The following is a 25,323-nucleotide window of genomic DNA, read 5'->3' as shown; positions in this document are numbered from 1 at the left end:
ATTTAGCTGCCCTTCCTCTCACAGAGCTGACAGACCTTGCTCTAACCATAAATGTTATTTTTAAACCTTCTCTTGCTTACTGTTATGAGTTTTGAGAAGGTCTTGACCACTAGGACAATTACTGGATGCTGCTGTCTGTCTGCATTCTTATCAGACTGTTTCTAGGAAAGTTTTTACCTTTTTTTATTACCTTCCTATCTGCTTTATACTCAGGAAGTTTTGTCATTGTTGGGAACAAGAAGTTCTACTAGATAGAAAAACACTTATCCTGTCTAAAATCTAATCTAATTCAACCCTTAAAATATGATCATTACCATTGTAATAAGAACTGCCAGAAACAGACTTAAAACATAAATTAGAATTCAGATGCTCCATTTGACACCATTTATCTCATTAAAGTAGACTATTGTCTTCATACTGGAAAGAAAAGTGAGAGAAATGTGTCTGCCACCTTTCCCGTGTGACCTGGGGCATTAGGTCAAGACACTGTCACTCATTGTTCTTAAGCCATCCCATCGCTTTGGCTTTGATGATTATTGCTCTTGATGATTATCCTCAATGGCTTGGTTTTCCATTCCAATTCAATTCCAGCCCCAAATAGACCAATTCAGAGCTTAAACACAGGTGCTGCTAGTAACCATCAAACATTCTTTAAATTCACACAGAAAACATCCTTCCTCAGTCTTGACCTTTAAGCCTTCCCAGGAAAGTAGATGTAAGGGTGAAGCACTGTTCAAATTGCACAAAACAACTTGCTGCTGCCTCAAGGCCTGCTCTATTTAAACTGGGAAATGCTACTTTGAAACCGCATTTTTGTGCCTTTTTCTAGCTTTTCTTATCTTTGTCATACTCTTCCGCTTCAGTCACAAGATCTCTTGCCTATAAATTGGTAGAAGAACCTGATGCACTTAGGAGGACTGCAGGAAAATTTGGAGTATGTTTCATTTTACAGTCTCTAATTCTCACTCTTAGGGTGTGGGATTACCCTGAACAACTCCTATAAATTCGAAAGTGAATTCCACATGAAGAGTCCATCAGTGTTAACGGGTGAATAAACCCTGCAGTTTAAGTAAAGTAACATCTGTTAGGCAAGGGTGAGCTGGTTAATGTGTTTTAGGCTTGGAACGTACCTGAATCAAACCTCCCAATGGACTATTTTTTTTTTTTTGCATGCTTTGTGCCAGTGAATAATTCAGTCTCAGTGTATGCACCCTTAAGCAAACCACATTAGTTACTTGTGGTATCTGGGAATTGATATAAAATATTCTATCCAGCCTCAAAAGTGTCTTTGTTGTCATCTTCAAAACAATTCTAAATAGAACTGATAAAATGTTCTTTATTAATAGAACTGGAAAGTACACTTGGAAAAAAGCCAAGTTTAGATGTGCAGTATTAATTTTACAACTGAAGGCAGTTTGTTTAAGAAGCAACAACGAGGCCACATATTAGTGATTATTGCTGCTAATTTTGTGGTTTATGGAGCTTAGTTTTAATTTTTATATCCTATCCAACGAAGCACATTAGACGTTCATGTAAGCTACTTTGCATGAAACTTATTACAGGGTACACATGCTTCCCTTGGAATGCTCTATTTGTAACCAGAAAGAATATTATAAGTAAGATTTCTCAACTTGAAGACAAAAAAAATAACTTTTTCTTTCTCCTTCAGTGGCAATAAGAGGTAACTTTCCATCATGCACATGCAACTTAATTGTGGTCCTCACTGCTATGGTGCTGTAATTATACTACTCCTGTTTGGGAGAATTGGCCATTTTTCCACATCCAGTTGTAAAAGAACATAATGTGATTGAGACTACTTTCCTTTGAGAAAATTAGTTTTATACTGAAATGTGCTGCTATCATTTTTAGTACAAGCTTCCTTAAGAGCTTTGGATATTAACAGCTGAGTTTAAAACCAATTTCTCATAAAAGGAAATAGTTCCAGAGTCAATTTAATTTTCTCCAAGAGTGGGAGAATTTTTTAAACAAGACATGCAGAGAACAAAATTGACATTTCTTTTTTTTTGATGAACAGATCTTGGTTTAGTTAAAGGGGCTCCAAAGGAAAGAGGAATGGTATCCAGAAGTAATGAAGAGAAAAAGAATAGAAACAATAACTCCGTATTCCATGAACCTTGGAGACATCTGTAACCCCAGTTCACAGATTGTGGAGAGACAAAGTTGATGACGAAGAAACAGTAAATGATCAGTGAAGGACAAGAAGTGAAAATCTAAATGTATACAGAGGGTGGTATTGGTGGGCTATGAACCCATTTTTAGAGGTGCCATGTGTCATAATATGCCTAGGATGCACAGGGACTGAAAATAAAGGAGTCATTGGAATAGGGGCTCAAGAAACCTACCCTTTCTGTATTGTTGGGCACCTCCTCTGTCATTTATACAGCACACATTTTGAAGTACAGGAGACCCAAAAAGAGAAGAGAGAAAACTGAAGAAGTGAAAAAATTTAGCATGTAATTTAAACAAAATTCTTGGAACTGAGAATATTCATTTTCTGATAAAAATGAGCCCTCACAATGGCAGTAAAATAGATGAAGATAGATAATACTAGTATTTATCATCTTGAAGTTTAAAAATATGTGCAAATAAAGTCTTCAAAAGGAACAACAGCAAAAGCAAACATACAAAAAAACAAAATCAAAACCAAAACAAACAAACGCTTCATCAGTAACAAGAGAAAGATATATATTATAGGCCATGTCGAAGGTAAATGCCAAGCTAAAAAATACCACTTGCAATTTACATCACAAAGAATTTACTATCCTTAATATATGAAGAACAGTTAGAGATACATTTTTTTAAAAAAGCTGGAGAGTGTAGTTCAATGGTAGAGTTTGCTTGGTATGCACCTGGCATTGGGTTTTATCATGAATACTGAAAAACAAAACAAAACAAAAAAGCTCACTATTGAATAAAAACAGTTTCTAAATAGGATCAACACAGAAAAGGAAATATAAGTAGTACTTAAAATAGGAAAAGAGACTCAGCTGCATTCCTAACAAGAAAAGTGCAAATTAAGATTAAAATGAGATTCTGTAATATTAATCTTGACAAGATGACAAAAAACAAAAACAGACAGCTCAATTTGGCAAGAGCATAGGGAAACAGGTCCATTCAAATAATTGGCATGTAATTAGTATACTCTTTACAGAAGGAACTTTGGTGTCAGAATTACATGTGAATATACACTGTAGCCCTGTACTTATCTATTCAGTGGCAATGTATCCTATAGATACCTGTGAAAGATTAGAATCCATAAAGAATGGCAAAGTTGATACACAACTTTCTTTCAGTGGAATGTTATGTAGCCACAAACAAAAATTATGTACTGATGTAGGAAGATCTTCAAGGTAAACTAGTAAGTGAAAAAAAATCAGAGATGTAAATATCATGTGCAATGTATTTGCTTTGGGTTGGAAAAGGGGAGAAAACATAAACTTTTGCTTGAATATAAGAAGCTATTAAAAGTGGCACATTTTCAGGGTGTTAAAATGCAGACTTTCTCTTATTTATAAATGTCTTTATACTTTTTGACCATATAAATTATGTAAGTGCTTATAGAATACAATAATAAAGCTTAAAATTTCTTATTCTTTTATTTTCATATTTTAACTAGTTTCTAGGTTTGCAAGAATTTGGAATCTATTTGATTGTGTTGATACAAATATAGGCTTTTATTTTGATGAAGGAGAAATGATTGTATTGGGGGAATGGTTGACAGGGCTTATGTTGACTAGTATTTCTTATGGTTGGGGTTGAGTTGAAAGAAGACAAGGTTGGAGCACCACAATGGTACCTTTTAAGAAAGCAAGCATCTCCAGCTCATACTGGAAATTTTAGGTAGCTCCTCTACTCAGATTATACATCCAGGTAGAAATCACTGTATCTTCTGTTTAACCAACACTCAAATTGATAAATCTTTTTTTTTCCATCTTTACTTTCCATAATATATTTTAAGAAGATACTTGGTGCTTCATGTTGATTCCAAGGTATAAAATTCTACATATAATTTCAAACATGCTTTTCCAAGTGCACACATCTCCCTTCCCCCAAAATTCTGAAATGACCTGGCCTCCTCTGTCCCCACACACTATCTCTCAGGTTGAGAATAACTAAATTATGTACAAAAAAGAAATGCTTCCTGAAGTTGCTCAAAGGCCAATTTCAGGAGACTCTGGCTCCATACATTACAAGCAGGGCATCTTCATTTCTAGAGGTGTACAATGTCTTTACTCCAGCCTGGATACCATAATGGATCGAGCAAGGTGGTAATCAGTTGATGGCTTTGAGAGCATGAGAACTTATATCAGTGATGCATAATGGTGTTCTGAGAGTGGCTGCCATCTGCAGGGACTTCCTTGTTGAGTTTTCTTTTTTTTTTTTTAACTTTCTTTTTCTTTTTTTTTTTTTTTCACTTTTTCTTTTATTATTCATATGTGCATACAAGGCTTCGTTCATTTCTCCCCCCTGCCCCCATGCCCTCCCTTACCACCCACTCCGCCCCCTCCCTCTCTCCCCCCTCAATATCCAGCAGAAACTATTTTGCCCTTATTTCTAATTTTGTTGTAGAGAGAGTATAAGCAATAATAGGAAGGAAAAAGGGTTTTTGCTGGTTGAGATAAGGATAGCTATACAGGGCATTGACTCACATTGATTTCCTGTGCATGGGTGTTACCTTCTAGGTTAATTCTTTTTGATCTAACCTTTTCTCTAGTACCTGTTCCCCTTTTCCTATTGGCCTCAGTTGCTTTAAGGTATCTGCTTTAGTTTCTGTGCGTTAAGGGCAACAAATGCTAGCTAGTTTTTTAGGTGTCTTACCTATCCTCATCCCTTCCTTGTGTGCTCTCGCTTTTATCATGTGCTCATAGTCCAATCCCCTTGTGTTTGCCCTTGATCTAATGTCCACATATGAGGGAGAACATATGATTTTTGGTCTTTTGGGCCAGGCTAACCTCACTCAGAATGATGTTCTCCAATTCCATCCATTTACCAGCGAATGATAACATTTCGTTCTTCTTCATGGCTGCATAAAATTCCATTGTGTATAGATACCACATTTTCTTAATCCATTCGTCAGTGCTGGGGCATCTTGGCTGTTTCCATAACTTGGCTGTTGTGAATAGTGCCGCAATAAACATGGATGTGCAGGTGCCTCTGGAGTAACAGTCTTTTGGGTATATCCCCAAGAGTGGTATTGCTGGATCAAATGGTAGATCAATGTTTAGCTTTTTAAGTAGCCTCCAAATTTTTTTCCAGAGTGGTTGTACTAGTCTACATTCCCACCAACAGTGTAAGAGGGTTCCTTTTTCCCCGCATCCTTGCCAACACCTGTTGTTGGTGGTGTTGCTGATGATGGCTATTCTAACAGGGGTGAGGTGGAATCTTAGCGTGGTGGTTTTAATTTGCATTTCCTTTATTGCTAGAGATGGTGAGCATTTTTTCATGTGTTTTCTGGCCATTTGAATTTCTTCTTTTGAGAAAGTTCTGTTGAGTTCACGTGCCCATTTCTTTATTGGTTCATTAGTTTTGGGAGAATTTAGTTTTTTAAGTTCCCTGTATATTCTGGTTATCAGTCCTTTGTCTGATGTATAATTGGCAAATATTTTCTCCCACTCCTTGTCGAGTTTTCTGAGAGGAATATTTCAAACGGTGCAGCCAGAGCCTGGTGGATAGGGAGGGACATATAAGAAAGATGCTGCATGTGAGCAGAGAAGAATGAGTGCATGAAAAGAAAGCAAGATGACAATGCTAATGCCAGGAATTAGGAGGGAGGTGGATTTCACATGGTGGGTAACCCTGTGTAGCATATAAAGAGAATAAAAAAAATTAGAAATTAATGTAACCCTTCTCATTTCTCATTTTGTGTTTGTAATGGTCATATCTGGATAATCATATGTGTCTACAGATGGAAAAGGTAGAAATAACAAGAGTGGTCGATGCTAGAAAATTGGCTAAATACATATTCATGATACAGTTTTGAAAGCCATTCAAGTCATGCTCCACAAGGACCCTTTATTATGCAAAATATTCTTAATATATTTCTGTGTCATTTATTACTCCCTGGTTGCAACAACCAAAAAAAAAAAATAGAGAAAAGAATAGAAATATTCGGATTCTGACAAAACCTAAGCAAAAAAGGGAATTGGTGAAATATGGAGATGGTTATATATGCTTATATAATTTAAGGAAAACTTCAAGGGAAACAGTAACAGGGTTGCTGATAGGATCTCAAGAGGAAGAAGCAATGGGGATCTTTTCAGTCTGGCACTGTTAGGATGATTCACTTCCAACCAATATATGCCCTTGTGGAAGCCAATCAATTTGTATTGTAGGAAGAAGTCCTTTTTGCTTAAATTTCATCCTAAGCAAACCTTCAGCCAGAGGAGGGCAGGGCCCTCTAAAACTGCATTCAAGGAAAATTGGGATATTGGACACAAAAGAATGTGTGTGTGGGGGGGAGGTTGTTAAAATCCCATAACCATAACCACTATGAACTGGTTGTAGGACCTTGGATAACCTTGTTCTCCATAGTAACAGAACTAATAGGATGTGTGTGTGTGTGTGTGTGTGTGTGTGTGTGTGTGTGTGTGTCAGAGAGAGAGAGTTAGCATTTTCAATTATGGAGGTTGCCAAGTCCAAAATTCAGAGGGTGGGTTAGCAGGCTAGAGAACAGGGGAAGACCCAGTACAAGTTTGAAGGCCATGTGCTGGAAGAGCTGCAGTTTTCTATTCAGGCTTTCAACTATCAAACAAAGCCCAAGCATATTATACATGACAATCTATTTTACCCAAAGCCTACCAATTTAAATGTCAACCTTATCCAAAACTACCCCCCAAAAACATTCAGAATAATGCTTGACCTTATATCAGGACATCATGACACAGCAAAGGTGAACCATAAAATTAAACATCACAGGCAAATTTCTTAACCCATGTAAGTCTCCTTTCTCTCACCTGTAAATGCTGGTTATAATATACCAATTTCACAGGGTTGTTGAAGTTATTAAATACAGAGCATTCCAAACAGTGAATATCCATGGAAGTAACTCAATAAATGTATGGTATTTTCATTAACCATTGTTATTCTGTGATAAAGATATATACCTTTTATAGTCAGAAAAAGGTGTCCATATTGGAACTTTCTTCAATCATTATAGTTTCTGAACTTCTGATGACAAATCTAGTTTGCAGTGAAGTGGGCCTTCTTAGCATGAATAAGCCTAAGAGAAACTTGGAAACAAGCATCCCGACATCACAAAGATGTACATGTCATTGAGACTTATGTGTGTCATGGAAATCTTCTATCCTCACAATATTTCGTGATCCTCCCCTGCCATAAGCTCCACGCTGTCATGAAAGCAAACCCTGTTCCTGGAAATAGAGAAGGATTTTGGAGTCATGTGGGAGACTATCCCCCTGCAAACTTTGCCTCTAATTCAAAAAGTTTTGAGGAGATCCAAGATGGCGATGGAGACAGAGCTGCAGACCTCATGAGCTCCTGACCCAGAGACTCTGCCAAGAAGCTGGAGATACACCTGGCTGAGGTAAAGCACCAGGGAGAGAGAAAAACATGGCACTTTAAACACTTAGATTGTGGAAGGCTTCTCCACGCCACAATCTAATAAAAGAACAGCTGGCCTGCCTAATCCCTGCCACATAGGTCTGCAGAGCTACTGCTCCATTCTGCCAGGCTCTCTGCCCCTCAGGCTGTGCAAGGCCACAGCCCCGTGCCAGACCCATGCATGGCAGGATCCCCGCCTCTCGGGCCATGCCAGATCCATGCACCACCGGGATACCTGCCCCCCCAGCCCACCACCCCTCAGGCCCTGCTGAGCCCCAGCTACACGTGGGACAACCGGGCCCCCACCCCTCAGACTCCTGCCATCAGGTCCCGAAGGGCTCCAGCTCCATGTGGAACAATTGGAGCCCTGCCCCGCTGGGACAGGCACCAGCTTGGCATGAGACAGCTGCATCTACCAGCCCTCCAGGAACCCCACCCCTCAGGTGAACCAGCCCCAGCTCTACAGGCTTCCCAGATAACCGCTCCACCAGGCTCCTGCTTGGGTTGCCAATAGAGGGCTCCAAGTGTGCTTAAGAGACACACACAGACTGGACTGGACACTAAAGAACTAAAAACAACTAAGCCTGCAATCCTACTGTTCCAGAACTGGTGATTTTTTTTTTTCTTTTTCACCCTTCTTTAAGGGTTTGGCAGCCTGCTTTGCAGATTGATCAACCAACATCTCTCCCATTTCTTTTTCTCTTTCTTTTTTCCCTCTCTTCTCTCTTCCTTTTATCTTTCCTTCTCTTTCTCTTTTTTATCTTTCTCTCACAATTTCGTTAGTATTAATATTGTAACCAAGCTAATACCAAATTACACATAGTCCAGGGACAGAAATGATACCTAGTGGAAATATGGGAAGAAGCAAAAGGGATGGAAATCATTCTTCCCCAAAAATAAAGTAGTACAGGATGTAGAGAAAGCACATGATATGGAAAACCTCAGAAAAAAGGATGAAACAGAAATACAAAACAAAATAGAAGGCCATTCCAGCAGAATAGAACAAACAGAAGACAGAATCTCAGAACTTGAAGATGAAATGGTAATTAAAGGAAAAACCGAAGAACTATTAGTTAAACAACTCAAGACCTGTGAAAAGAAAATGCAAGAACTCACCGACTCCATCAAAAGAACAAACTTGAGAATCATGGGCATTGAAGAAGAAGAAGAGGTGCAAGTAAAAAGAATGCATAATATATTCAACAAAATAATAACAGAAAATTTCCCAAATCTAGAGAAAACTATGCCCATTCAGGTACAGGAAGCCTCCAGAACACCGAACAGACCTGACCAAAATAGAACTACCCCATGATATATTATCATTAAAACAACAAGTACAGAGACTACAGAAAGAATATTGAAGGCTGTAAGGGAGAAAAAACAATTAACATACAAAGGTGAACCCATCAAAATCACAGCAGACTTCTCAATAGAAACATTAAAAGCAAGAAGAGCTTGGGGTGAGATCTTCCAAGTACTGAATGAAAATAACTTCAACCCCAGGATACTCTACCCAGCAAAACTATCATTCAAAACAGATGGAGCAATAAAAGTCTTCCATGATAAGCAGAAACTAAAACAATATATGACCACCAAGCCACCACTTCAAAAGATTCTCCAAGGAATTCTGCACATAAATAATGAAAGCAAACAAAACCTTGAAAGGGCAGGCAGTACCAAACCACGGAGAAGAAAAGGCAAGAAAGCAAAGAGTAACAATGATTCAGCTACACACAATCAAACTCTTAAACAACAAAGACAACTACATGACAGGGATCACTATATACCTATAAATACTAACACTGAATGTTAATGGACTTAATTCCCCCAGCAAAAGACACCAATTGGCAAACTGGATTAAAAAGGAAAATCCAACAATCTGCTGCCTACAGGAGACCCACCTTATCAACAGAAACAAGCACTGGCTGAGGGTTAAAGGCTGGATGAAGGTTTACCAAGCCAATGATCCCCAAAAACAGGCAGGAGTAGCAATACTTATCTCAGTCAAAGAAGACCTCAAACCTACATTCATCAAACAGATAAAGAAGGACACTCCATACTAATAAAAGGGGAAATACACCAAAAGGAAATAACAATTATCAACCTATATGCACCAAACATCAATGCACCCAATTTCATCAAACATACTCTGAAGGACCTGAAAACATATAAACTCCAACACAGTGATAGTGGGAGACCTTAATAATCCTTTATCACCAATAGATAGGTCATCCAAGCAAAAAATCAATAAAGAAATCCTAGAACTACATCACACCATAGAGCAAATGGACCTAGCTGATGTCTACAGAATATTTCATCCAACATCTGCACAATACACATTCTTCTCAGTAGCCCATGGAACCTTCTCCAAAATTGATCATATCTTAGGGCACAAAGCAAGTCTCAGGAACTATAAGAAAGTAGAAATAATCCCATGCATTCTATCTGATCACATTGCATTAAAACTAGAAATCAACAACAAAAACAGCAGTGAAAAACATGCAAACAATTGGAAGCTGAACAGCACATTGCTCAATGATGAATGGGTCATCAATGAAATAAAAGAGGAAATTAAAAGGTTCCTTGAAGTTATTGAAAATGAAAACACGACCTACCAGAACCTATGGGACACAGCAAAGGCAGTCCTGAGAGGTAAGTTTATAGCCATGAGTGTATATAGTAAAAGGACAGAAAGATCTCAAATCAATGACCTAATGATACATCTCAAACTCCTAGAAAAACAAGAACAAGCAAATCTCAAAACAATCAGAAGGAAAGAAATAATTAAAATAAGGGCTGAAATCACTGAAATAGAAACCAAAAAGCCATACAAAGAATCAATGAAACAAAAAGCTGGTTCTTTGAAAAAATAAATAAGATTGACGGACCCCTGCCAAACTTGACTAAAATGAGGAGAGAAAAAACCTAAACCAGTAGAATCAGGAATGCAAAAGGGGAGATAACAACAAACACCATGGAAATCCAGGGACTCATCAGAAACTACTTTGAGAGCCTATAATCTAAAATCTTGAAGAAATGGACAGATTTCTAGAAACTTAAAACCACTCAAAACTGAACCAAGAAGATATTAATCACCTGAATAGATCTATAACACAAAAAGAAATTGAAGCAGCAATCAAGAGTCTCCCAAAAAAGAAAAGTCCAGGACCTGATGGATTCACTGCTGAATTCTATCAGACATTTAAAGAACTAATACCAACTCTCCTTAAACTGTTCCATGAAATAGAAAGGGAAGGAGCACTGCCTAACTCATTCTATGAAGCCAATATTACTCTCATCCCAAAACCAGACAAGGACATCTCCAAAAAGGAGAATAATAGGCCAATTTCCTTAATGAATATCTATGCAAAAATCCTTAATAAAATAATGCAAACTGAATCCAACAACACATTAGAAAGATCACACACCATGACCAAGTTGGCTTCATCCCAGTAGTGCCAGGATGGTTCAACATATGCAAATCTATAAATGTAATATAGCACATCAATAAAAGCAAAGACAAAAACCACTTGATCATCTCAATAGATGCAGAAAAAGCCTTTGACAAGATCCAACACCATTTCATGATAAAAGCTCTAAGAAAACTAGGAATAGAAAGAATGTACCTCAACATTGTCAAGGCTATATATGACAAGCCTACACCCAACATCATAGTTAGTGGTGAAAAACTGAAACCATTCCCCCTAAAATCAGGAATGAGACAAGGGTACCCACTCTCCCCATTCTTATTCAACATAGTACTGGAATTTCTAGCCAGAGCAATTAGGCAAGAAGGAGAAATAAAAGGAATACAAATAGCTAAAGAAACTGTCAAAATATCCTTATTAGCAGATGATATGATCCTGTATCTTAAAGACCCAAAAAACTCTACCCAAAAACTCTTAGATACCATAAACAGCTATAGTAATGTGGCAGGATACAAAATCAACCTACAAAAATCATTAGCTTTTCTATCCACCAACAATGAACAAACTGAGAAGGAATATATGGAAACAATTACATTCACAATAGCCACAAAAAAATCAAATACCTACAAGTAAATTTAACAAAAGCTGTGAATGACCTCTACAAGGAGAATTACAAACTCCCGAAGAAAGAGATTAAGGAAGACTACAGAAGATGGAAAGATCTCCCATGCTCATGGAATAACATAGTAGAAATGGCTATATTACCAAAAACAATCTACATGCTTAATGCAATTCCCATCAAAATCCCAATGACTTTCATCACAGAGGTTGAAAAATCTACTCTAAAGTTCATTTGGAAATGCAAGAGACCGTGAAGCAAAAAGAGCAATGCTGGAGGTATAACAATACCCAAATTCAAACTATATTACAAAGCAATAGCCATAAAAACAGCATGGTACTGGCATAAAAACAGACATGAAGACCAGTGGAACAGAATAGAAGATCCAGATATGAATCCACACAACTACACCCACTTCATTTTTGACAAAGGTACCAAAAACATATGATGGAGAAAAGACAGCCTCTTCAACAAATATTGTTGGGAAAAGTGGTTACCTGTCTGCAAGAAACTGAAACTAGATCTATGTCTATCACCCTGTACTAATATCAACTCAAAATGGATCAAGGACCTAAATATCAGACCTGAAACTCTGAAGTTACTGCAGGAAGGAGCAGGAAACACTCTGGAAATAACAAGTATAGGAAAGGACTTCCTCAATACAACCCCAGCAGCCCAGCAACTAAGAGAAAAGATGGACAAATGGGACTTCATAAAATTAAAAAGCTTCTGCACAACAAAAGAAATGGTGTGTAAACTGAAGAGACCACCCACAGAGTGGGAGAAAATATTCACCAGCTATACATCAGATAAAGGACCGATAACCAGAATATACAGGGAACTTAAGAAAATAAACTCTCCTAAAAATCAATGAAGCAATTAAAAAATGGGCAACTGAACTTAATAGAACTTTCTCAAAAGAAGAAATTCAAATGGCAAAAAAGACATGAAAAAATGCTCACTATCTCTAGCCATAAAGGAAATGCAAATCAAAACTACACTAAGATCCCACCTCACCCCTGTTAGAATAGCCATCATCAAAAACACCACCAAAAACATGTGTTGGAGAGGATGTGGGAAAAAAGGAACCCTAATCCACTGCTGGTGGGAATGCAAGCTGGTGCAACCACTCTGGAAAAAAACTTGTAGACTTCTTAAAAATCTAAACATAGACCTGCCATATGATCCAGCAATCCCACTCCTGGGGATATTCCCAAAAGAATGCTCACAGGTTACTCCAGAGGCAGCTGCACACCCATGTTTATTGTAGCACAATTCACAATAGCCAAGTTATGGAAACAACCAAGATGCCCCACTATTGATGAATGAATCAAGAAAATGTGGTACTTGTACACAGTGGAATTTTACTCAGCCATGAAGAAGAATGAAATCTTATCATTTACAGAAAAATGGATGGAACTAGAGAACATCATTCTGAGCAAGGTCAGCCAAGCTCAGAAGACCAAAAATCATATGTTCTCCCTCATATACGGACTTTAGATCTAGGACAAATGCAGCAATGTGTTTGGACTGGGACCACATGATAAGGGAGAGCACATATGGGTGATATAGAAATAAGTAGAAAACCCAAAACATGAAAGTGTTTTATGTCCCCACTCCAGAGGAGCTAAAACAGAAATCTTAAAGCAACAGAGGTTATCATGAGAAGGGGATCAGTAACCAGGGTAAAGATCAGTTAGAGATGAATCAATATGGGTCATAACACATGTGTACACAAAAACAATGCTAGGAATATTTCTGTATAGCTATCCTCAACTCAACTAGCAAAAATGCTTTGTCTTCCTTATTAGGCTTGTCTCTTTTCTTCAACAAAACTAGTGATAAAGGCAGAACAGGACCTGCCTGGAACTGAGGAGGGAAGGGGGAAGAAGTGACCCAAACAATGTATGCACATGTGAATAAATGAATAATAAAAAAATAAAAATAATATAGTAAGCACTCATTAAGAAAAAAAAAAGTTTGGAGGATGAGAATCTTCTTCTTCTTCAAGTGCCATTGTCATTTTAAAACAAGGTATTTGCCCAAGATCACTGACTTTGTTACTCAGATAAATTAGTTTGTTCCCATAGCCAATATTCATAGATAAACAAGGGCCATAATCCTGTAGATTTTACATAAAGTAGGAAAACATAAATATAAAACACTTTGAGATCTTGTCTACTCTTCAACGGCTTCACTTACATGGTAAAAGTAAGAAGGTAGGGATGCTATGTTACTCTCAAACCTAGGGAGACAAGGGGGTAAGTAGGGCACAGAGCAGCTCCCATCTCAGCCCCTGGCTGTGTCACCTGTGACTCCAGAACTGACTTTCCAATTCTGCTGAATTCTATCTTCCCTAAAAGCTTCCCAAAGTTTATTGTAAAAGTGAGGCCTCTGAGTCTTGTTCTTTCCACTTCTCCAGTTCTTCACCTCCTTTTCTCTTACCCATCTTCTCTGATTATGTGTTCACAGCACCAAACTACTGAAACTGCTCTTCCAAGATCAGAAATACTACTCAATATTTTATTAGTGTATATTAGTTATGCAAAGGGGTTTTGTTGTGATATTTCCATACCTGTGTATGCTGTACTTTTACCACACTAACCAACTCTATTGTATTTTATCCTTCATTCTTCCTTCCCCTAATGTGATTATAACATTTTATGTGTCTACATAATGTACTTTGATTATATTCATTCTGCTATCACCCTCATTTTCCCCCTTACTACTCCCATTGGTTCCCTCCTGATAGTCCCCCTTTCATGTTCATGTCCACATATGAAAGAAAACATGCAATGTTTGTCTTTCTAAGTCTGCTTATCTCACTTAACGTGGTGATCTCCAGTTCCATTCATTTTCCTGCAAATGACATGATTTCATTCTTCTTTATTCAGCTAAATAATACGACCTTGCGTATATGTACCACATTTTCTTTATCTATTCATCAGTTGATGGATACCTAGCCTGATTTCATAATTCGGCTACTGTGATTATTGTTGCTACACATGGGTGTGCAGGTAACCCTATTGTAGACTGATGTAGACTAAGATTCCTTTGTGTATATGCCCAGGGTGGTATAGCAGGATCATATGGTAGTCCTAGTTTTTTACTGAGGAACCTCCATACTGATTTTCTGTAGTGTTTGCATAATTTACATTTCCACCCACAGTACATAATGGTCCCTTTACCCCTGCATCATCACCAGCATTTGTTTTTGTTTCCTTTGATGATAGACTCTGGGGTGAGGTGAAACATCAATATAGTTTATATTTGCATTTCCTTTATGGCTAAAGAGTGCTCAACTTTTCAGCAGCATTTTCTGCGATTCTCACTCATCTCATATTTGGAATACTTGCACCCCTCCCCTTGGTACTATGATACTGCAAATTTTTGATCTCTTTCTTGGTCATATTATCTGTCTTTTCTTGATCTAGGTCATGGTGCAAAAGCCCTGATTCTGTCAATACCTTTCTGCATGTAACTTCACAGTAACTCATTGAGCACTAATTCTGTCCCATGCAAGGTGTTAGGGATCTTGGTGGTGTTCTTTAACCTGTCAACAACTCTGTGAGATGCACACTATTGTATCTATGAAATCTGAAAGGTTTTTATAATTTCACACAGCTAAAAAGCCATGGAATCAGGATTTTAACTGACTCCCCCCCATTTGAGCCTATTTAATTCTACCTATTTTTTTGCTCAGAAATTACTTATTTAAGGAAGTATTGCATTTATATTATCTGTGTACAATGTATATCTGTAGTGTCCGTAGTGATATTTAATAGATGGATGTCATTGAATTCACTATTACTGATATACAAGAGATAATATTCTGAAATCACCAGATCGTCTTTTCATTCCTCTGCTCAGTGTCTCATCAATGTTTTTTCCCACAAGGAATTCAGACCTTTGATCCTGCCATGCTGTCTCCTCTCTGTGAACTTGCAGCCTGAGCCGGCTAGAATTGCCATTACTCTGCATGGGTGTCTCCATATTGCACTATTGCTAAGTCTCTTGCCCCAAGATTCATCCAATCCTAATTTTTGTTACAGCACATATATAATTTGATGTTATAATCTCTGCTTTTCTAATTGCTTATTCTACCTCTCATTAATACATTCCATTTTAAATCCTGTCATATTTGTTGTAAGTGTATGACCATCTGGGACTTGAAAAGTGGTTCCTTATTTTGTTATATATCTTTTTCATATGGGAGTATCTTACCTTTAATAAGTTGTGAGAGTATCTTTGGTTTGTTGGTACCTCTGAATCCTAACACTAAAAAGACGCTAATTGAGAGTTTCAAGTCCTGTGCAATGACGAGCAGGCAGAGGCAGGGGAGGAAGCCAGCAAAACCATTATTGTTAGTTATTTTCCTCTCATCCTGGACAAACTATGACATCTGTTTTATTTCTTTGAATCATCAGTATTACAACATGCTGCCTTGAAAATAGTAAGTGGTCAATAGTATTCATTGAATTTAACTCAATTAACTTTTATTTTTGAGAAGGCAAATTTCCAGAGCTGCTTAGATAATACAAAAGAAGATGTGATAGGTTTTTAGGAAAGAAATAATATTCCAAGCACATTGCTTCTTTTAGCATGTTTTAAAAAAGAAATAAAAGGCAGAAAACAAGGTAGTAGCAAGTTCCTAGATGAAAAACTAAGTAAGATAAATTTTAAATTGCTATGTAGATACTTTTCAAAACTACCTATTTCTGCAACAATTTAGTCATATCATCTAGAATTTGCCTTTAGAACAATCTTGCTGTATACCTCAATTTATATTTTCATCTTAGTTCCCTAAGATTTGAAATTCCTTTCAAATAGAAATATTATATCCTTTCAGATAAGAGAGAAATTCAAGAATATGTCTCAAAGAAAATGCATTTTTATTCACATAAGTAGAAATCATAAGGTAGCACCTGTATAGCATAAGAATGCAAGAAATATCAAATGCAGTTTCCAGTTTTACATGTATGCTTTTATAAGACAGGATCTAGCTGTGTTGTCTAGGTTGGCCTCGAGCTCACTATGTAGACCCTTTTAGCCTCAAACTCATGATCTTCCTGACTCAGCAGGAATTTCTATTTTTTAAACCCAAAACAGCCTTATCCTTGCTAGGATATCCTTTTTACATATAGTAAAAGGAGTAAAGCCATTCTTTTCAAAGGGCAATTTCTCTCATGAATATCACCAGAAGATAAACATTAATAAGGACATAATTTTTATTGGGATAAAATTTATAGTTAGAATGTAATTGATCACATATAGTTTTGAACAAGAACAGTAGGGACAACATAGTTAGGCAAAAACATTGACTTCAAAAGTTTGGAAATATGTAAGATAGTTATATACATGTACAGTATTAGCTCTATTAGAATCATAGAATGTGGTGGTTGAAGAAGACCCAGCCATGTGTGGAAAGAATGCACCGGGATCAAAGGCAGTTGAAGCAGAGTTGGGACTGCAAGCAAAAAGAAAGGAATCTAGAACAGTTTTAATAGTTCAAAAGCACAAAGTTAAGTTTTTGTAGTAGCTGATAATGAATGTTGAGCAATAATTAGTTTTTTCTTCATTTTATGGGTTCCCTCTCTCCTTTGTGAAACAAGCAGATTGAGCCAGACTGTGTGCACAACAATGAAGACTTCTTAGGTCAGAGACTGCACAGAATCTCTTGCTAGGCCCCCACTGCCTAACCTTGAGGCCCAGATCATATCACTAGTACTTGGCTTTAGAAGTCACTTACCTCTGACCTTGCTATTTACTCTGATTACCAGGTATAGATATTAACAAACTGTTATAGGTTGAATTGTGTCTCCCAAAAGGAAATATTGAAGTACCAACCTCATTTTAATGAACAGTTCATTAGAATGTTACCTTACTTGAAAACAGTGATGTTCCAATGTGTGTGTATATATATATATATATATATATATATATATATATATATACATATACATATATAGGGGCAAGATGAGCTCTTAATTCAATGTGACTGGTGAGACCAAGTCATAGCAGGACAATGGCCAAAGGCAGATAGACACACAGGGAGAACAGCAGAGAGGCAGAGATTGGAAGGATGTGTCTACAGGCCATAGAATGCCTGGGACCTCTGAAGGTGGAAGAGGCAAGAAAGGATTCGTCCCTTGAAGTTCTGGAAGGATCATAGTCCCACCAACACCTTGATTTCTGAGTGCAACCTCCAGAACTGTAACAGAATACATTTCTATTGTTTAAAGACATCAGTTTGTGGCATTTTTTTAAAAAACAGCAATTGTAGGAGACAAATGCACACAGGTAGTCTCATTCCAGGAAAACTGGTAAGGAAACGGAATTCTAGCAAGGCGAAGCATCACAACGCAGAACCAGTAGTCAAATGCAGGCATTCTGGCTCCAGATTCCTTGCTTGTAACACTGGTATGCAAGATGTTACAGAACATTAGCTCATTGCGTCAGTTACTGCCTAAAGATGTGCAATACATATCTATAGTGCATGGGTATGTGTAAAAGCATTTCTTCTCAATGTATTGTAAGTCACATTAAACAAATTCTTACAATGGGTTGTGAGTACACTTGTCAATCAGCTCTCAATCATTTCTACTTCATTTAAAAAACCTTTCTATGTAGAAAAATGGCAATTTCAGAGCCTTGAGCAGCTATTCACCTCTAAGAAAGACCTTTTTTTATTCCTTGACAAACTACTGTGTCTAGTCAAACACATCTAAGACAATGTTTTGCAATTAAATGACTAAATTCCCTTTTTGAAAGTAATAAATATGTGGGTAGGCTTTATCTGAGCTCTCCATCTTTGATTGGACCTTCTGTTGGTGAGCATTCTAGTTTGGGAAACTGTGTTGAGTACTTTGCCAGCTGTCTTTAGTTCCCATCTCACACACTAAGAAATTTGCCAGTGATTCTTAAATGACAGGACCGTTTCTAACTTTTTCCTGTGGACCAAGAAGATGGTCTGCATTGTAGGAGAGGTCAGCATCAAGTTGCAATCCTAAGGTTAGGGGAAAATGGAAAAAACAGGCAATAAAATGATTCCTACTGGCTCCCTGTCATTACCCAGTTAAGTGGAGAGAAGCTCTGATGAGCTGGCCTAGTGTTACATGAGCAGCTGGGGAGCATGACCAGAAACAACTTCCAGTCTCCTTTTAAAACATCAAATGACTTGCTGTTGTAGTAGCACTCTGTACCTATTGCTCATACTTAAACATTTCAAAACCTAACTACAGTCGAGGCCATAGGAGTCTATAATTCTTCCTAGTCCAGAGGAAAGGCCTCTTAGGGAAAGGTTGAAAGAGAAAGTTAAGCTCTACTTTATAAAGGTCAAGCCGCTTGCAGCTCTGTCAGGTGCAGATGGATGCTGAACTTGCCTTTCAGAAGGCCTTGCAGGTGCGATGTCGTCAGTGAAGCGTGAGGTCAATAGGCTTCTGTGTTTCATGCAGGAGGAAGCTCCTTTCCTGGACACATGCAGACTGCTGACAATGGTGTATGTGCAATGCAGACAGTGAGGTCAGCAAATAGAACTTGTTAATTAGATAGAGGATAAGCTGATCCAAAGATCAAAACTATTGTTCATATGTTATTTGCCAAGGTCGTTATCTTATAGGGAGCGGCTACATCCTCTTGGAAATGGCTGGCTGGAGACCTTGTGCAACCCCATGGATTTACTAGGACTTATTTTTCTCTTCATATGAAATAAAGAGGTGACATCTTTGGATTCCTGACCTCTTTGAATCTGTGAAACAGTGGCAGAAATTCAAAACTACACAGCAGAGAGGAAGAAGGAAGAAGCCAGTCATTGAAGTCAATAGTCCTGTCATCAAATCTTAGCTTACTGACTCACTCAATGACATTGTATGCGTTATTGAAACTCCAATCCCATTTTATTATTTGTGAAATAAATATATTTATACCAATCTGAAGATCTATAAAACAATCATATTCTATCTGTTGATAATATGGTAACTTTGATCACATTCACTTTATCTAAGTAGTCATCTCTTCTACGCCAGGGAAGATGGCCTACACTGAGGAAGAACCAGTTTCTAAATTGTAACTCTCAGGTTATGACAGAAAAATTTAAGTTTTTAAAGTGCAGTTTTGATTATCTTCTAACATAATGCATGATAGACTCCTGGTTTCCATAAACAAGTAGTTTTTGAAAGAATGAAAGAGTAATGGAATGAGTGAATGAATGAATAAACAACCCCAGTTGTGCACTTGTTCTTCAAGATCCTGGCTCTGTCCAGACCTCACCATCCATGCAAAAACTTCCCAGCAGCTGCCATTATCTAGTGAGACGAATATGACCTAATTAGTGGTTTAAGTGTCTTTAAACAATTGTTGCCCTTTAACATGGGCAATGTATATTCTGATATTACATAACATATTGTAACAAATGTGTCATTTCCCCATTGTCAATTTAAGAAAAGTGAGGCTGGGTGCCAGTGGCTCATGCCTGTAATTCTAGCTACTCAGGAGGGAGAGATCAGGAGGATCGTAGTTCAAAGCCAGCTCAGGCAAGTAGTTTAAGAGCCCTTATCTTGAAAAAAACCTGCCACAAAAATAGGACTGGTGGAGTGGTTTAAGGTGTAGGCCTTGAGTTCAAACCCCAGCACGGCCAAAAAAAAGTGAGACTCCGAATTATTATTTTTCCAACATAAATAAGGTAGGAAATTTTGATTTGAACTTTGGGCTGTCTGACTCCAGAGCTACTAATACTGATCAATACAATACATTATATAGCCTAAAGTTTAATCTTAAGGCCCTCACATAGTAATAAGATGTTTACACATATAATTATACATAAGGAGCAAAACAGACTAAAGACTATGAGAGCGCAGAGAAGAAATGTCTCTCGCCATGTTCTAAGTAGATTACCAATCGATGTTTACATGTTTGCTGATCTTTGAGCTTGACTTTGAGGGACAGGCAAATTTTTGAGAGGTGGTAAAGGAAAAGACGCTAAAGCAAATGAAGTATGAGAAATGGTATAAACAATTATGTATGTTTATGTAACATCTGGTAATTGGTTTTATTTGAAACATAGAACCTAATGTAGGAGATGGCTGCTGAGAAGTCTGGAAAGGAAAATAGAATCCTCGATTCTAGACTGAGGAGTTTTGATTTTATTTGAAGTACAGAGAAATACCACTTATAATACTTGATCCAGTGAATGATGTGCTCAGAGCTGGTTTAAGGAGACCAATTTAGCTAGGTGTGAAAGATGGCAAGGAGAGAGGATGTGCTTTTGGTTAGGAGTCAAACAGAACCAGTTGCCATAATTCTGAGAATAGGCAAGGAGAACAAAGATTGGCTATCACCTATTAGGAAAGGCACTGCACTAGGCATCTGACTCATATCACATTTTTTTAGTCCTAATAATCTAATGAGTATATACTGATTCAGTGGTACAAAGGAAGAGACTGAGTCTTGGGGATGGAATTGTCACAAAGATGGAATTGGAATCACAGGATTTCTTACTCTAAAACCATTGGGTTAAGGAAGACTTTTGGTTTCCAGTGATCTGATACCAGAATAAATTCTTATGAAGGACAGGGCTTCAGTGGAGCATTATAGATCTTTGGAACCAACTCCTGGATTCTATCAAGATGTTTGTGCTTCTTTATACATGTCTAATTCCCTTTCTTAAAAATCCCTGTCTCAAACACTCAATAGTCATAGTTACAAGCAGCACCCAAAATTCATGCCTAACTTTGTCAGACATTAGAGAATCACTCAGTGGATAATATCTTTCAAAATATCTTGTGTGAAAAAATGATAATGGCCTAGCTTAAAGATGCAGTATTAATCTCCAGACCAGTGAACGCTAAACAAGAGGATATGGAATGGTACAAGGTGAACACTTTGGTCAGGCTCACCTCTACCTCATTAATAAGGAATCTACGGGTAGCAAGGAGGATTTTTTTTCTACAAAGAGAAAAAGGGGCATAAGGGGCAAACCATTCTATTGGTAGCTACTACATGTATTGTCTTTCTCATAAAAAATCCTTTGGGACTGAAGTTCTGTAGCTTGAATCATAGACCACCAGTAGGACTGCAATGGCGAAAAAGAGATCAATAACACTGAATCACAGATCTAATTACAAACATGTCTTACTACTGCAATTTAGTTTGTTTATTTGTTTTTTTTTGTGGTGGTGGCACTGGAGTTTGAACTCACTGCTTCATGCTTGCTAGACAGGTACTCTAATACTTGAGAAACTATGCCAGTCTACTGCTGTGGTTTTATCCTTATAAAAATCTTACCTAAATAAATTCTATAGATATTAAAATGGCCTTCCTCACAGCATTGAAATTTTTGTTTTCATCTTACTACATATATAGTGGCATTATTTTAAACAACTAATACATGTAAGACTAGTTAAATTTTTTAATATGATGATAATTTATAATTCATGTCACCATCTCAAAATAAAATGATGCATATATTACATTATTTAAGTCAGGGTTGGGGCTTATTCTTGATGCTTACACAAAAAAGTAACATAGTCCTCCTTTTATTGCTAGGTATATGCTATTCTTTGAGGATAAATTTACAAAATACCAAAACCTATTTATCTAAATAACCTGTGTTACCCAGGCAACCTAAGAATAGATTAAAGATTTTTTTGTGCCAAGAAGTTAGCACATTTGCTTTTAGGACTGCCTGAAGATCCTTACATTATGTCTAGTGAATTCTTTAATAATTAACATATTTTCACATATACCACCCCTTCTGAGGTTCACAGCAAGATAAGTAGGGAGACATTCTTATTCTCATCTTGAAAATTATGAAATTGAGGTTCGGGTGCACTGATATTCCAGCTTTCACAATATATTGATCATAATTCCTTGTTGCAAAAATGAGAACTCATTTCACTAATAGGAAAGAAAGAAATGCATGAAAGCACATTTTGATAGTTGATGATATATCTGAAGTGGCTGAAGATCTAGGTCTAATGGCTAAGCAGCCATAATACATCCCAAATTATATCAAAAAAGATGAAAGCATGATCACTACTTCTGAGCACAGACCATCACACATGAGCCAGCACTCCTGGAGACTGAACAATGTTGCTTCAAGGAGCTGATTGTCTCCAACACTAGCTCCACCTCACCTGTTTTTGCAAATTAGTCACCAAAGAATCAATGTCCTATGAATTGTTTGAGGGGTAGAAGCTGTCATTCTGCTCCTAGGGTGACCAACTGTCCTGGTTTGTCTAGAACTGTATTTTGTACTGATTTTAAGGACAAAAGTTCAGAATTCCAGAAAACTCTTGGTTTCAAGGAAAAATACATTTCTGTCTCTTAACTTACCTTCCACACGGACAAAAACAGAAACTTCCTAATGGAGGGTGCTGAATGACTTCAACATATGGAAAGGAATGATGTCAATGACAGAAAGTAAAAGATGAATAGAATGTGCAGGTGAGAGAGAGAGAGAGACAGACTGAACTCCTGGAAGGATCTTACCTCCAGAACATCATGCTATATCTCACAATAAAGTCTTCATTGTTTAAGCTATTGCTGGTTGACTTGCTAGCTCTTGTAATCAATAGAACACTTTAATAATTTTTATTCTTCCATAGTTGCATGCTCATATCCTGGGAAAGCCAAATGCAGACACATGCTTCCTGAAGGAACAAAATTAGAGTTACTATAGTTAGGGATATCTGAAAGGCAAGTTCACAACCCACAAAATGATCATGCATGTGTATGGTTTATTACTTCTATATTAAATTTATTTCTAATTAAATTGTCTTCTCATCGGCCTGTTAGGTATTACTTTCTAAATAACCCCATTTGCTTGTTTCTCTATATTTCACGTAAATGTATCAAGTCCTTGTGTAGTTATCTTAAACAAATAAAAATATCATTTCTTTTTCTTTTACAAAATTGGTGGAGGGCAGAAAAGGTCCTGCCTGGGGAGTTTGATATCAGTGGGAGGGGGGAGGAAGTGAGGAAATGGTGTAGGAGGGTGAATATGTTGCAAATACTCTGTCCACAAGTATCTAAGTAGAAAAATGATACCTGTTGAAATTATTCCAGGAATGGGAGAGGGGGAGATAAAGGAGAATGGTGGAAGGGCTGAATTCAAATATGATATAATTCAATACATTATAAGAATCTTTGTAAATGCCTCAATGTACCAGTACAACAATAAAAAATCTATATTCATTTTTGCATACAAAGTACATCTTCTTAACTTCCTTTTTTTGCTTTCACTCTCTCATATGTGACCTCCCCTTAGAGTGACCTGTTAATAAGCATTAATTTTTAAAAAAGAAAATTTCCAGTAATTAAAAAATCCTGTAGGATTAGCAGCACAATTTTCTATCTTAGGAGTCTTATGTGAACATAAGTATATTACATCAGCATTCTACAAATAATTATTTCTATGTTTTTCACAGCTTTAGCTTGTATATCCTTCTGGGTCTTTCTTAAGTCTAAAGATCTGATGAAGACACATTCTGTTTTTATCTATTACCAAATAAAAATCAAACCTGTCTGTGTTTCCTTTTTCCCTGTCACTGCCAAACTGTATGTGCTGTGTTTTTTTTGCCTTCCTGATTATGGCCTTGAAAAGCAACTCTGTCTCTGGGAGTTTTGCTCAAAGAGGAAAAATAAAAAGTAGTGATACTGAAGGTCTCAAATAAAATGGATTCTTAATTCTAGCAAGTTACTGAGCAACCTCTCATGGGAACTCTCCTTTTATCACCCTAATAACACTCTATTCTTTGACACCTTTTTTATACCTTTGTATATCTTCTCCCTTCTCCTATTTTAAATTCTGATTCCTATTTGTTTATTTACTTATTTTGGGCAGTGCTGGGATTTGGACACAAACACTTGCTAGGAGGTTGCTCTACTGCTTGAGTCATGCCTCTAACCCTATTTGCTATGGCTATTTTCAAAATAGTCTCACTTTATGCCTGGTGCCACAGCTCCCAGTTTTGTTCTTTGTTGCTGTTGAGACAGGGTCTTGAGAACTTTTCTCTGGGCTGGCCTGGAACTACAATCCTCCTGGTCTCAGCCTCCTGCCTAGTTGAAATGACAGGCACACACCACTGTACCTGGCTATTGGTTGAGATGGGGGCTCACAGAATTTTTGTCTGGGGTTGGCCTAGAACTGTAATGCTCTCAATCTCTGACTCAGGAGTAATTAGGATTACAGGTGTGAGTCATCAGTGCTCAGTTAATGTTATTTTAATTCTAATTATTAGATGCTTCCCTTCTTGCAAATCTTTCACACTAACTCAAAAATATTTATCTGCCAGTTTTGCTACCCATCAAATTCCTGTTTTACTTCCCCAACTAAATACTGAGATAGACTCCCAGATATAATGGTTGGTGCCCCAAATGAATTGACATTCTCTTCTTATACCACCAAAAAATGTAGTAAATACATATTTTAAAAAATTGTCTATATGGCATTCCTGTTATTTAGATTATGATCTCTGAATACCCTGGAAATGTTATTGATTTCAAATTTTTGGGAGAGTAATATAGTACATGAGTCTACAATATTTTACTGTGCCAGAATTAAGAAAGCTATCAAAGACAATAAAAAGAATTCCATAGTCTAGGAATTGAAATGTTAAAAATGTCAAGTCCCTGGAGTTGGGGCAAAATGGCAGGTTAGTAGTGCCCATGTTTTAATGCTGAATGGAGGAAGAGTCA

This window comes from Castor canadensis, chromosome 4 (genome assembly GCF_047511655.1).
Source record: "Castor canadensis chromosome 4, mCasCan1.hap1v2, whole genome shotgun sequence".
NCBI lineage: Eukaryota > Metazoa > Chordata > Mammalia > Rodentia > Castoridae > Castor > Castor canadensis.
The sequence above is the reverse complement of the archived record's forward strand: the minus strand, read 5'-3'. Positions refer to the sequence as shown.